Here is a 15619-nt window from a genome sequence, read left to right on the forward strand (position 1 = left end):
ATCGTGCTTCCGCCCGTCGATTGTCAGATCTGGAGGGTGAATAGATGTTGACAATACGAATGCCGTTCACGGTCATATCCAAACCCCGAGCAGAAGGGAGGTAATCGAGGTCACACATCGAAATCCCTTCCCGAACTAATATCGCTGTGGCACGTCCTCCGTCTGTGGTCGGCGCTAGGTAATTGTTGTAACCACGCACGTCGGGAAAGGCAGCATTGCAGGTTCCCTGCACCAGCATAATATCCACGTCTATGGTGTAAATCATGTCCCGGAAATGTTGCAGCTTTGCAAGCGAACATGCGGTGTTAATGTTCACTGTTCCCACCTTATATGCTTGGTCCATTGTCGTTGCCATGCTCGTGTCGTGTCACTGTGAACTCCAAGGTCTTTAGTCCACTATTCGTGCTCAGAGGGGTGCCTGCCAACGGGTTGCCCTCCGTTTCTTTGGTTCTGTGGTGTGCATCCTGTAAATGAGTCGTCATCAATTGGGCGGGAGGTTACAATTCCTGTATCTCTTCGACTGGTGGTCATCAAACCCAGAAATTTTCTCTGATGTATTTCGATGTGGCCGCCGGGACATCGTCCGTGACTCCTCCGTCTGCAGTGCTGGGTCAGTCGGTATCAATGAAGAGGGAGCGTCTGAAAGGCAGGACATCCGGACACCACCGGAAGGAATCCTGTCAGCGTCCTCTGAAGGCACGTGTTCCGTGTCAGACAGTTCTGCAGCTAGGATAACTTACGTGTCCCCTAGGCAAGGGGAGGACGTATTACCCAAACTATGGCGAAGCTTTTTGCGACGCATCGGCGATCGTTGTTTGCGCGCCCTGCCCTGTGCTGCCGTAGGCGACGCCTCACTGTGTTCGCCGAGCGTTCGTTGGTACGTCGCTGCTGCCACTGTCTCGACCGCCACTTCCACGCCGCGAGCTACATGTGAGGATGCGGAAGGTTCCTCCCTCATTTGATGTGGCGAGGGTCTAGGGGCATTCTCCGTGTTATCTCCATGCTCCCCTGTCTGCTCTTGCATCAACACGTCCTGATCACGCTCCGAGCTCGGCAACACCTCCCGGCAGGCCACCGACACCTCCGTCATCGGTAGTTGCGTGGGAACTTCTCGCTGTGACGCTTCTCCACGTGGCAGTTGCATGACGCGGCGTTGCATGCACTCCGAGCGAGTATGTACTCCACCACAGCAAGAGCACGTGCGTGGCTGGCCATCATAAATCACAGTAGCTCGACATCATAAAATGTTCAAATGCGTGTGAAATCTTATGGGACTTAACCGCTAAGGTCATCAGTCCCTATGCTTACACACTACATAACCTGGATTACCCTAAGGACAAACACACACACCCATGCCCGAGGGAGGACTCGAACCTCTGCCGGGACCAGCCGCACAGTCCATGACGGCAACGCCCTAGACCGCTCGGCTAATGCCGCGCGGCATTTCGACATCCTCCGATGTATAAATAAGATGGGATGAGTTTGTTAAGGACGATCCGCACCTTTCGGACGCCGTTTAGCACGGAATAGGTGCTAAAACTTGCCCAGCGATCAGGCGTATGACTGAGTACCGTTAGATATGGTCGCAACGATTCAGTAACCATTGATTCTGGTACCTCTAACGGCAATTCAAAGATCCGAATGACCCTCACACCCAAGACTGAACGAGTTACTGTTACGTCGCTGATGTGGCCATCAAAGTTCGCAATTTAAATCCTGTTTTAGCAGCGGCGAGAGTTCTGTCACACGCGGCTTCAGCGGTCGCCTTGGATCTGGTATATTGGTTGTCAAACGTAAATTGGAACGTAGTCTTTCTAAAACAGTGTGCCATGGTGGTTTAGTCAGACAACAACACGCGCGAGTACCGGCGGTGTAAACACTTCCTCGTCCACGCGGGCCTGCGGCCGCGTCCGTGCAGTGCCACTGCTTAAAGCAGACTACCAATGAGCTACCCAAGCACGACTCACAACCCAGTTCTGCCAGTACCTACCTCCTACCCTCCAAACTATACAGAAGCTCTCCTGCGAACCTTGTATAACTGGAACTTCTGGAAGAAAGGATTCTGCGGAGACATGGCTTAGCCACAGCCTGCGGGATGTTTCCAGAATGAGATTTTCACTCTGCAGCGGAGTGTGCGCGGATGTGGATCTATTACAAACAAACGATTTTACGCGTACAAACAAAGTGTGCAAGAACTGGTATATCTGATCACTCTCGATTCAGATACGTGCCCGTAAATGACCGTTGGTACGACCTTAATAACGTTATAAACAAAATCATTTTGAGTTGGAACGGAATAACTTTAAACGATTAATCAGGGTTATCAGGGCTTTTGAACACAGAAATAGTTTCGTCTTGTGTAATAATTACTATCACATTGGGCCACACAGCAGGAGGTGACTTAAAATCTGTTACTTAAAGTGTATTTGTTGTAGGAAGCTTATACTGGCTTGTGTAACTAACTTCTTTTTAAAGTCGGCTTCTGTCCGAATACCACTCCTTGAAAGTCAGTGCAAGAAGTGGCTATCGACAAAGATCTGCTTTTAGCCAATGTACTGTACGATTTGGGCCGCTGATAGTATGTCTTTACTTGCAGTAGACCTCAACGAGTGAAGTTGCCCGCCAAAATTGTGGCTTCTGCATATTAACACATGAAGTAGCGACAGTTTACTTCACAAACTCATAAGTGTTGTTCCGTTACAGTGCAGAGAATATAGGAGACGACCTGACCAATAAATTGTGGGATTTAGAAAAAAATAGTAAGCCAAATCGGAATGAGGCGACTGACCTGTTGCAGGAACATCTTGAGGACTGATACTACGAGACCAACGAAATGATTTCTCCTTACTGAAAAACTGCCCCTTACACCTTAGCGACAGGTACGAGGTGTTGCACAGTGTCGATATCTGAAAAACTGGCAGTGCCTCCTCTGTTGAGGCAGAGGCCGATTTTCCTGGAAAGCCAGTAGAAGCACAGAGGAGGGTTTGTGGGCCGTTGGAAGCTCTCAGTGTGTTCAGGAATAGTGACTTAAGACCCACTCGAATTACAACAGTAACCGAAATCAAACGCTAGGCATCACTTAGGAGTTTTGGTCAAGAAGGGGTCACCTACTGAGAACGTGACAGAAGAAACCACATAACCAGAAAACACACAACTATTTGTCTCTGAAAAAATATAATAGTCGGACAAAAATCCTCAGCACCCTTAGGGTTGAGATGGGAGTATGAATCAGTGGCATGTGACAATAGTAAGAAAATAACGATATTAATGCCGAATCCATAGTTTTTGGGTTTGCTGAGCTGAGTGGGGATAGCCTAGACGCCATTTAACCAGTAGGGGCGAGGGGGTAACTGGGAAGGAGTGACATGTAAAGCATAAGGTTGCCACAGCGGACAGCTTTCAGGTTGCTGGCCTAACCTGTGGTGCTGTTTGAGCACCAGTAACGAAAGCTGTGACACCTCTGGTGCCACTACAGCTCCCTGGCAAATCCAATGTTATGGCGTCTTCTGATGTGCATCATCTGAAAAGCTTATCCTCACTCGAGGATGTGTGGCGCACTGTGGTGGACTCACTTATCTCTGGGCGGGAGGTGAAAGCAGGAACTGGCCACACGGCTGCCCCTAAAGCCATAGCAACAGGTAAGAGGTGTTGGTAAGAGGGGTTACCCAGTGATGAGGTCTGAGCTAGGTGGAGCTGCCTCATCTGTTGGGCCAGAGGCCGAATTTCCTGCTAAGTCCGTACTATCACTGCGGGAAGTTGTTGGCCCCTGGAAGAGGGTAATGGAACCTGTCACCGAAATAATAGGTGGGTCAGGAAAGGCGCCATTGTGCACTCGTTTTATCTGTCGCGAGGCGTCGTAGGAGATGTGGAGGAGGCTCTGCCAGAGGCTACTGAACGCACTGGACGGAAACCTGCTTCGGATAGTGGCTTATGTCAGCACAAATGACCATTATCGTTTTAGTTCTGTGGCCATCATCGGCTTCTTTCGGTGGTTAGTTGATTTGGTGAAGCCAGCGAGGTGCAGACCCGTCTCTATAGTTGTAGTATCGTACCCAGAGTCGACCGCAGTCCTCTGTTTGGAGGCGAGGTGGACGAGCGGTTCTAGGCGCTGCAGTCTGGAACCGCGCGACCGCTAATGTCGCAGGTTCGAATCCTGCCTCGGGCATGGATGTGTGTGATGTCCTTAGGTTAGTTAGGTTTAAGTAGTCCTAAGTTCTAGGGGACTGACGACCTCAGAAGTTGAGTCCCTTAGTGCTCAGAGCCATTTTGTTTGGAGGAGAGTGGAAAGTGTAAACCAGAGACTCACATGGTTCTTCAATAATATCGGACTCAAATTTCACGACTTCGCTGTAGGGTGGACATTGATGTCACCCCTCCTCCCACCTCCCCTCAATAGGTCAGTTGTGCGCTACATGCATGAAGCGCAGTATATCTGGCATGCACATGGTATCTTTCCGGTTAGAAGAACTCCTTCTTTGGAATCAGCGATGAAATGTCAGCTAAAATGGCACATCAGCGACATAACCCTAAGAAAACGTTCGTCCTCGCAGATCCGAAACAGAAAAGATTAATATGACCTTAATAAACTGCGGGCCAGTCCTTCATAAGGTCCCAAATTTAGGAACGGAAAGTTGGTTGAAACCAGAAGTGAACAGCAACGAAATCTCAAATTCAGATTGGAAGATACATTGCAATGATAGGTTAGGCGTCAGTGGTGGCAGCGTATTTATTGCAATGAAGAGTTCGATCATATCTATTGATATCATAACGTAAGGCCGAAAGTCAGTCTGGGTAAAAGTAAGCATAAAAGGTCGGTCAAACATAGTAATCGGATGCTTTTAAATACCACCTGCGATAGTGCTGTAGCGGAAGAGCGCTTCAGAAACATCGTGGAAAATATTACAAGTAAGTTCCCTGGTCGTGTTATTGTAATAGAGGGGGAGCTCACATTCCACTCTACGGAATGGAAGAGTCGTGCAACCAAACAGTAATTAAATAGGAGAGTCATGAGACCAAAACTGGTGGCAGAGAAAAGGATTAGTGTGAGATTGTTCTGAATGTCTTATTTGAAAATTACTTAGAGCAGACAGTTAAAGAACGTACACCCGAGGGCAACCTTCTAATTACACACAGAGCCGAACTTTTACAGTCAATTAATGTCGAGGGGAGAACCGGTGATCCTGTCGCTGTGGTAGCAGTAATTAGTTGGTTAGGAAGAGCGACGGAAGTCAAACTGCAGAGTATCTAAGTAGTCATCATATAAACCGCTCCGAGAAGGAAGATCTGGAGAACAAATGGGTATATCTTAAGGAAGAAGTGGTGCGGAGGGTCTGAGTGATTGAGAGGACTTACAATGGCTCATAGCTATTACGAACCCCTCCGATAAGCTAACGATGCAATGCCAGAACCATTCAGTGATTTTTAAAGAAGAATTTTGTCAAACAATCTGGTTAGTAATCCTAAGAAGTTTTGGTCTTACGTGAAGTCAGTAAATGCATCAAATCATCTATTCTGTCGCTTGCTGACAATAGTGATATCGGAACGGAATACGACAGAGGGAAGGCCGAAGCACTGAATTCAGTTCCAGAAACTGTTTCACAGCAGAAGACCGTCAAACGATTCCTCTTTTCTCTAAGTCCGAAATGGCAGGAATTGAGATAAGCTATCGCTCGATACAATATTAACTAAAATTGCTCAGCACTGGATGAGAAACCTGTGAGGTTCTACAGACATTATACGAAAGAACTTGCTCCCCTTCTACAATGGAATTCTGTATCAGCTAAAGCAAGCTGCAACGTAGGCACTGTGATGAAGCAGTCCGATAAATTTACTCTCGAATGTACACATAATCACAAATATCACGACGATGTAGGATTCTCACAACGAGTTTTGTGTTTTAGATGGATTTCGTGGGACAAGGCAGTTTAAGTTTCGTCGTATTGGAGGACGTAGTGGTATAAGAGGGACGGAGTACGAGGGTCAATAACCGGAGATGAAACGATGGGTTGGTGTCAAATTTGCGAGAAATGCAGGAAAAAGATGTTGAATGGGGTAGAGGAGAAAGGGGAAATTAATAAGCTCATACAGGAACCTGTCGACTGACTTGACACAGTGGTAATCCATTTCCCATAAGATGATCTAAGTAAGTCCTGTCAGGCTTGGTTACCACTTGTATGGATGACCGGCCGCTCTGCAGAGCGCTATTAGCAGGCGGAGTGCACTCAACCCTTGTGAAGCCAGTTGAGGAGCTACTTGCTTGAGAAGCAGCTGCTCCGGTCACGAAAGCTTGCAACGGCTGGGAGACCGGTGTCAGACCCCCCATAACCCCATCCAGTGTCACCTATATGGTAAGGGTGATACGGCGGTCAGTCGGTCCCTTTGGGCCTTCCGAGGTCTGTTCTAGCGGAGAGACAGGAACCTGGTAAGGCAGGGTGTTCCAGACTGCGCTGTCGCCAGTGAGCTGAGGAGCGCTCACCTGCCCGTGGCGCAGCCCCTCTCGGCCGTGGGCTGTGGTCGTTCGGGAACGCGGCTGCAGCCAGCATGTGTGAAGGGGCCGACCGGTGAGGCCCACGAGAAAGACAGGCCGCGGCGCGTGCGTCAAGCACGTGACACCGCGCGTCTTACGAGCGCCAGCAGCCGTCTCCGGCGGAGAGGGATTAACTATTTCAGACGGGTTCAATACTTCGCGTTTAAATACAAGCAAGCTCTCGACAGCACGTGAGAAAGTTAAGAACTTTCGTTGGTACCGTTCCACTGTATTTATTTCCTGTGGGCCCCGCACGGAGCCCGCCGCTCACTAAGTATGGCGGACAAGGCGACTTGTGTGACGTCACGAATTCGTTGCGGGACCCGTGTTTCTCGTGGACGCTGCCGACTGGCGCGTGACGTCACGACAAACTGCAGCTTCACTCCGAACCCCGCAAGGGAATCAGTCTTTGGCAACGCTACAGTTCTAATTTAATCCACATGAAAGTAGTTAAATTACGAACTGAAGGCTATAACAATATAACAGCTGGTAAGGGACGATCTGGCTGACTGGAAGTGGCGAGCAGAACAAATTAACTAGTAGCCTTTTGCACAACCGACAAAAGATTTATTGACTTTTTGTTTTCTACAGGTATTTTACAAGAAAAGTGCAATTCTATCAGGTGACATCTTGTTTGCCGCAGTGATTCGCAGTACACTCTTCGTTATGAGTTGCTGAAGCAATGGCCTTTCTTTGTTATTTATCTTTTTCAGTGCAGAGAATAGCTGTATGTAAGAATATGTTGGCTGGTTCAAATGTTCAAACGTGTGTGAAATCTTATGGGACTTAACTGCTAAGGTCATCAGTCCCTAAGCTTACACACTACTTGACCTAAATTACCCTAAGGACGAACACACACATCCGTGCCCGAGGGAGGACTCGAACCTCTGCCGGGATCAGCCGCACAGTCCATGACTGCAGCGCCCTAGACCGCTCTGCTAATCCCGCGCAGCTGTTGACTGGTACCTGCACGTAATTCCAGCTGCATTCCTGTGTAGCCTGGGGAATGTTTCAGTCATTACATTTTGAATCCATTGAGACAAATTGAAACAATTATTATACCCGTCCTTTAACAATGTTGAACTTCGTAAGTCCGTTAGTTCTAACTGCATTGTGGGCGGTAGATCATTAGATACAACTAAAAAAGGATTACTAAACAACTGCGATTGCTTCTCTAAACGGTTCCGTTCTTTGAGCTGTGACTCCAATCTGTTTATTAGCTGATCAATTATGCGTTAATAGTTTATGAAGCAGATACAAGTAGGTAACTTCAGAGCATAAAGGCGAGTGAAGAACGTCTTATTTCAGTTTCCCATTTGCCTCTAGAAAGTAAATGAGGCTGAATGCCCCTAGTTTTTCAAGCACAAGTGCTATTAACAAATCTTTCTGTGTAGTCACACATTCAGCGTATTTAGGCACATCGTTATGTAAGTCAGAAAATAATGGTCTGATATCGATTTTGGTTCTCTGAGGCAAGGAATTCCTTCCCATTTCATGTCTAGTAACAAAGTAATTTCTTCATGAATTAAAAAATAATAAAAGAAAAGAACAAAGAGGGTGATTCTGCGTAATGATATGTTCCATTTTCAACTACCTAGGCCGACGAAATATGTTCGTGGAACTGAAAACATAGTTTTAGGTAGTTGTTAAGTGTGGAACATCCCGCTGTGCCTGCCCTCGTTTGATATGTGTGCAAATGGACGCAAAAGAAGCCGGTATATCAACAAGACACGATGCTGAATGCGCGTCTCCACCTGCTGTGGGCGCTTGCTTATGCTGTGACGTCTCGGCTTGTTCGTGCATTAGAAGCCACGGAACAAACAGCGCTCGCGATAATGTAAACGTCCGGAAACAACTGAGGAACCGTTATGAGAACTGTCACTCGGTTATGTGTCGTCCTGTAATGTAAAAGGAGTACATGAATCTACACTTATGCTCATAAATTAAGGATAATGCTGATACATGGTGAAACAACGCTCTGGTAGGCAGTTTGTGGGCTTAAATCACTTCGGGGTATGACCATGCGGTGCATTTGGCTGCGGTCGTCGCACGGTGGCGCTGGCAGCAGTCCACATACGCAGAGGTGTGTTGGTGCATGTCAGAGTACGGTGCAGCGAGTAAGTGTGCAGACATTTTCAGACATGCTAATGGTGACTGTGTGTTGAAAATGGCTCAAAGAACACATTTTGATGGCGTTATGAGGGGTAGAATACTAGGGCGACTTTAGGCTGGTCAAACACAGAAGGTCGTAGCACGGGCCCTTCGTGTGCCACAAAGTGTGATCTCAAGATTATGGCAACGATTCCAGCAGACAGGAAACGTGTCCAGGCGCTACAGTACGGGACGTCCACTATGTACAACACCACAAGAAGACCGATATCTCACCATCAGTGACAGCAGACGGCCACGGAGTACTGCAGGTAGGTTTGTTCGGGACCTTACCGCAGCCACTGGAACAGTTGTCCCCTGACACACAGTCTACAGACGACCGAACACACATGGTTTATTCGCCCGGAGACCTGCAAGGTGCATTCCACTGACCCCTGGCCACAGGAGAGCCCGTTAAGCCTGGTGTCAAGAACACAGTACATGGTCATTGGAACAGTGGTCCCAGGTTATGTTCATGGACAAGTCCAGGTATAAACTGAACAGTGATTCTCGCCGGGTTTTCATCTGGCGTGAACCAGGAATCAGATACCAACCCCTTAATGTCCTTGAAAGGGACCTGTGTGGAGGTCGTGGTTTGATGGTGTGGTATGGGATTGGTGCACGTACACCCCTGCATGTCTTTGATAGAGGAACTGTAACAGGTCAGGTGTATCGGAATGTCATTTTGCATCAGTATGTCCGCCTTTTCAGTGGTGCAGTGGGTCCCACCTTCCTCCTGATGGATGATAACGCACGGCCCCACCGAGCTGTCATCGTGGAGGAGTACCTTGAAACAGAAGATATCAGGCGAATGGAATGGCCTGCCTATTTTCCAGACCTAAACCCCACCGAGCACGTCTGGGATGCTCTCGGTCGACGTATCGCTGCAAGTCTTCAAACTCCTACGACACCTCAGGAGCTCTGACAGACCCTGGTACAAGAATGGGAGGCTATATCCCAGCAGCTGCTCGACCACCTGATCCAGAATATGCCAACCCGTTGTGCGGCCTATGTACGTGTGCATGGTGATCATATCCCATATTGATGTCGGGGTACATGCGCAGGAAACAGTGGTGTTTTGTAGCACATGTGTTTCGGGACGGTTTTCTCAACTTGTCATCAATACCGTGGACCTACAGATCTGTGTCGTCTGTGTTCCCTTTGTACCTATGCTATTAGCGCCAGTTTTATGTAGTGCCACGTTATGTGGCACCACATTCTGCAATTATCCTTAATTTATGAGCATGAAGTTATGTTGCAATCTGTTACGAGGTACGAAGTAAGCGAGATCAGTTCATCCATCGTTGTAACTGGTGGTGCACACGAAAACCATCACGTGCAAAATGTATAAGAGTTACCGTAAACCTTAACTCGAACAGGTCGGAACTTGTAGCACCCGTCCCCACTGCAGAAGGTGAAGATGTCACACGTCACGATCTAGTGGCACTGCGTAGCAGGTCCATTGAAGTAATGAACTTCAGGAACGGTGACCGCAGATTATTTATAAGGTGAAGTTCGTACACATTTGCAACCGGGTGACAGATCGTGCATGGAATGGAACGCATCATAACCATTACTGTACGTAATACTCAATGTTGGCGCCCTATAGCAGTATCCGAATCAGTAGTGCGAAAAGAAGAGTGCATTTGTAATTTTTCAAGAATTTTGACGGTAATAACAGAAGAAGATACGACGTTGCCATGAGCAAGCCAAGTCAATAACCAGGAAGAAATAAATGGGCACACCCACTGGCGCTGCCTGAATTAATTCGAATATTTAAGAAGAAAGAAGTTTAATTTGGTTAAGGCCAAACAAGAGCTCATTGCTGTCAACAGTTGAGAAGAGAATACTAGTTGACCACAGCAGGTAGGTGAAAGTGGAAGATTTTCACGAAATCAAGTAACCTTTGGCACGAAAGTGAAGAAGAATCTCTTCGACAACGCTGGAGAATATGCATGGTGATTTCAAGCCAGCTTGCCCCAGTGATCACCGACGGCATCCCTGCAGCAACTGACTCGCGAGAAAACAGCGCTGCATCGTTTCGCAGCGCGGCGGCCGATTACCCGAAGACGCAGTGGCTACGCAGCGGCCCCTCTCTACGCCGCTAACCCACGCGTAACTCACAAGCAGCGCTGCGCAGCTGTTAGTAAGTCCGAGTAGCCCGCCCGGTTAGCCGTGCGGTCTAACGACCGGCTTTCCGGGTGGGAAGAACCGCCTGGTCCCCGGCACGAATCCGCCCGGTGGATTTGTGTCGAGGTCCGGTGAACCGGCCAGTCTGTGGATGGTTTTTAGGCGGTTTTCCATCGGCGAATGCGGGTTGGTTCCCCATATTCCGCCTCAGTTACGCTATGTCGGCGATTGCTGCGCAAACGAGTTCTCCACGTACGCGTACACCACCATTACTCTACCACGCAAACATAGGGGTTACACCCGTCTGGTGTGAGACGTTCCCTGGGGGGGGGGGGGGGGGGGGGTCCACTGGGGACCGAACCGCACAATAACCCTGGGTTCGGTGTGGGGCGGCGGAGGGGTGAAGTGGACTGCGGTAGTCGTCGTGGGATTGATGACCACTACGGCTGCGGCGGGGACGGAGCCTCTCCGTCGTTTCTAGGTCCCCAGTTAACATACAATACAATACATACAAGCCCGAGTAGGTGAGCTGTAAAAAGTACTAATCTTACATTTTTTGTAGTAGTCTTACAACTTCTCAACAGGTAAACTCCGTAACCACGCAACATAAAAAGGTGACTAACCTCCCAATAAAAATGTGATTCATATATAACCTTTCAAGCCGGCCGTGGTGACCGAGCGGTTCTAGGCGCTCAGTCCGGAATCGCGCGACTGCTACGGCCGCAGGTTCAAATCCTGCCTCGGGCATGGATGTGTGTGATGTCCTTAGGTTAGTTCGGTTTAAGTAGTTCTAAGTTCTAGGGGACTTATGACCACAGATGTTAAGTCCCATAGTGCTCAGAGCTTTTTTTTTTGTTAAGTCTCATAGTGCTCAGAGTCATTTGAACCATTTTTTAAACTTTCAAAAGAAATCTCGTAATGTAACCTTTCAATAATTAACTGATTGTGAATCTAAACTGGCAAATCTGGACGTCAGCAGAGCTGCGTCATAGTCCTGAAAAATCATTCTGAATAAACTGAAAATTCTTACTCAATGATAACGCGTATATATCTGCCCCTATAAGAAATTTTTTTGGCAAATCCCAATTCAATGCTGGCCACTAGATTTTGTTATGTAGGAAAAACAACTGATTTTCTTTACGGTAGTCGGGATGACTATGGATGAGAGAAATTAGTAAAAAGTTTAAATTCAGATGAATGACTGTCAAAAGTTATCTTTATACGAAATATTATTATTGAAAGATTTTTGAAAACATTTACATGAGAGTTTGATGTAACAATAGTACAAAAATCAGTTGTACCAATTAACATATGCGCGCGGCAATAAAGAACAATAATATTTTGCTTTTACCTTATACTACATCGCTCAGGCACCGCCAGCGTTCTCCACAACCGGCCTTGGTAATTCCATAACTCGACTGTTCTTCTCGAGCTACAAAAAACCACTACTGGACTGCATTGTCCGAACTCCAGGATACAACTGCATACAACTCGACAACTGCTCTCTACGAGCGACCTGACCCAACCGTCCGACCGCGAGCTACTACTACTACTGCTGCTGCCGACACTATTCTCTGGTCTGCGATCCTATTGTAGCTTACATATCGCAGGCAGCACGTGAGCATTCCATCGAAGTTACATCTGCTCGAGTGCGCTAGCAATAAATTCCTTAGTCATGGACCTCTTACAGTCTATTTTGTGAAGAGTTGTTGTGTAGATATATTTCACTGGCTTTGAGTAATATATTCTGAATCCTTTGGATTGACGATGAATGACGCCTATGACTTCGTAATAAATTCACAGACTTATGTTTATTTTTTAAGCGAGAGATAAAACCTTGCTGATGTCAAACCATTTGTGGCGCACCGTCTGTGGACACAGAATGAAGATTTTTTACCATGGCATGTTCGTGCCGTCCACAGACTCACATACGGCTTCAAAAATATCGAGCCTTTTTATTGCGTAATCCACTGGTACCGTATCTACCGACTCCTTCGCAACTTGCAGTTGCATGTCCACACCACGCTAAAAAATTGCAAATTGAGCACATCACATATATTTGTGCTCTCGTCGAGAGCGAAAGAAAAAGCTGTGAAATTCTGGGTTTTATTCTAGTTATCCCTCCAAATCAGTTCCCATGTCGAGGACTCGACGGGACACATTTGCTGTAACAGTCAAACGCCTTCCAAACTTGCTAATTCACTTGGATCTACGCGTATTGCTGTTACTACCAGACATGACTGAACGAAAGGTCCCAAAGACAACGGTTCGTTTGTGACCGCTACGATGTGAGCTACATTGTAGCTTGCACGAGTTACTGATTCATTTTGGTTTCCTTGAGCAGTATTCAGCTGAAATGCATAAACATATTACAGTAGTACAAGAAGTGTGAACCGTTGCGCGGCCAATAGTAATTTTATTCATATTAACAGTTTTGTCTTAATAAGTCAATGTCCTGTTGATCTAATTCATAAAATTATTTTGCTTGCAAGTGTTAATAAAAATTTGCATACGAATGATGTTCAACCATTATTTGGCTCGATCTGTCACTCCTAGGCAACGTTGCGCCAGTAGGGCGTACCGAAATGTTCAAAGTTCTAAAAGTCCTTCACTGATAATATATTTTTAACTTAGATTTTTCTGTATCTTCCCTTCAAACTGGTGACCAGTTCTTGGTGAGCATCACCTACTCTTCGATCGTAATCTGCTACGTGCAGGTGACTGTAATGACGCTTTAAATTGCATCTCTTTGCAGAAAAGAGCGTTCTGTGAGACACCAGACAGTGTGAACTTCCGTCTCTGTTACTGAACATACCTGTTGCTTCTTCTAATGAGGCAGGTAGTGGGCTTCTGCGACTAGACGTTTGGATGCTGTCCACGAGAACTAAAGAGCCGGAGGCGCATCTATTTACTTTTGCCCGCAGAGTACTAGCGCGACTAAAGTCAGCTCCATTCACCACCGCGGCCCCGAGCTAAGTTCGGGAGCGCTCATGTTTGCTTCTGTCCGCGGGGCACTTGTTGGAACATCCCTAAGTATTTGATAATAGAAGGAGCTGGGAGCATGGCGTTCGACGATTAGGACTAGTATTGTGCTGCAGATTATGCATATGAGCTCTTCAGTCGCATAATGTGACCCCCTGTCAAGAGGCCGAATAACCACGTTTTGCAGCGTGCACCGCTGCGAGATGTGCAATAAGAGAGTCAGTGAAGTTCTGGATGGTACAGATAGGGAATCCAGTTCTGCGGCCAGCTGCGTTGGGTTTCTCAATTGAGAATCCACGGCGCCAACAGCCCGATCGGGGTGATCCCACGGATTCTCGATTGGGTTTAAATCCGAGGACTTTGGTGGCCAGCAGAGTACAGTAAACTCAGCCTGGTGCTCTTCGACCCACACACTTACATTTCGAGCTGTGTGAAACGTTGCATTGACCTGTTGCTAGATGGCATCATGCCGAGACAAAAACAAACAGCAATAAGAATGGTTCAAATGGCCCTGAGCACTATGGGACTTAACATCTGAGGTCACCAGTCTCCTAGAACTTAGAACTACTTAAACCTAACTAACCTAAGGACATCACACACATCCATGCCCGAGGCAGGATTCGAACCTGCGACCGTAGTGGTCGCGCGGTTACAGACTGAAGCGCCTAGAACCGCTCCGCAACAACGGCCGGGAGCTAGCTGAACATGGTCCTCAAGGATAGATGCATACTTGTGTTGACCCAATGTGAATTCCAGAATGACGATATCACGCAGGAAATGGCCTCCGGCGTGGAATGTACCGACGATTGTTGCAAGGTGTTTGGTTTCATTCGTTTCACGCCTTACACGCCAACAGCAGCCTGTCCGATAATGCTAGAAACTTGATTCGTCTGAAAAGTCGAAATCCAGTTGCGACACTGGCTTGCAAATTCTGCTCTTCGTCGTCGACGATCAGCAGTTAGCGTGAAAACATGGACGAGGCACCTGTTGCCGAGGCCCATACGCAGCAACTTCGCGGAACGGCGGGTAAGCAGACACTGTTCGCTGCCCCTTGGTTCATTTGGGCAGTCAGTTGCTCAACAGCTACCGTATACATCTCTGCAGCCATTGTTCATCCCCGTCATGAATGGCCCGTGATACACAAGTTACCCTGGCGCCGGTTTTGTACAGCGCCATTTCACCATTCACTGCATACTTTAACCACGGCAGCATGCGAACAGTTTACAAACTTAGCCGCTTCGGAAATGTTTCCATTCTTTGCCCGAAACCCAATGATCCGTACCAGCATAACGATAACGACTACATAGTTTTCCGCGTTCCCCAGACACGCTTTACATACCCTTCACTGCTAGTATTGCCACATGCCTTCTGTGATCTGTTACTATACGTCTGCATCGAATACAGGTGGTGGCCACATTAACGTGACTGGATCATGTTTACTTTACATCAGAAAGAAAAATTCGGGATAGTTATCACTACACGTAACATTTCATCTCCGCAATACTTGTGTACCTCTGCCGACCGCTGTGGCCGAGCGGTACTAGGAGCGTGAGCCCGGAACCGCGCTGCTGCTACGGTCGCGGGTTCGAATCCTGCCTCGGGCATGGATGTGTGTGATATCCTTAGATTAGATAGGTTTAAGTAGTTTCTAAGTCTAAGGAACTGATGACCCCCGATTTTAAGTCCCATAGTGCTTAGAGTCATTTGAACCATTTTGTGTACCTCTGGTAAACAACAAAATCCAAGCCATCTTCCACGCGAACTGAAGAAGATATTATAAACAAAACATATGATGACGTTTGCAACGGAAACGTTCAATTAAAAACATTGGAG

The sequence above is a fragment of the Schistocerca piceifrons genome, chromosome 3 (genome assembly GCF_021461385.2).
Source record: "Schistocerca piceifrons isolate TAMUIC-IGC-003096 chromosome 3, iqSchPice1.1, whole genome shotgun sequence".
Lineage (NCBI taxonomy): Eukaryota > Metazoa > Arthropoda > Insecta > Orthoptera > Acrididae > Schistocerca > Schistocerca piceifrons.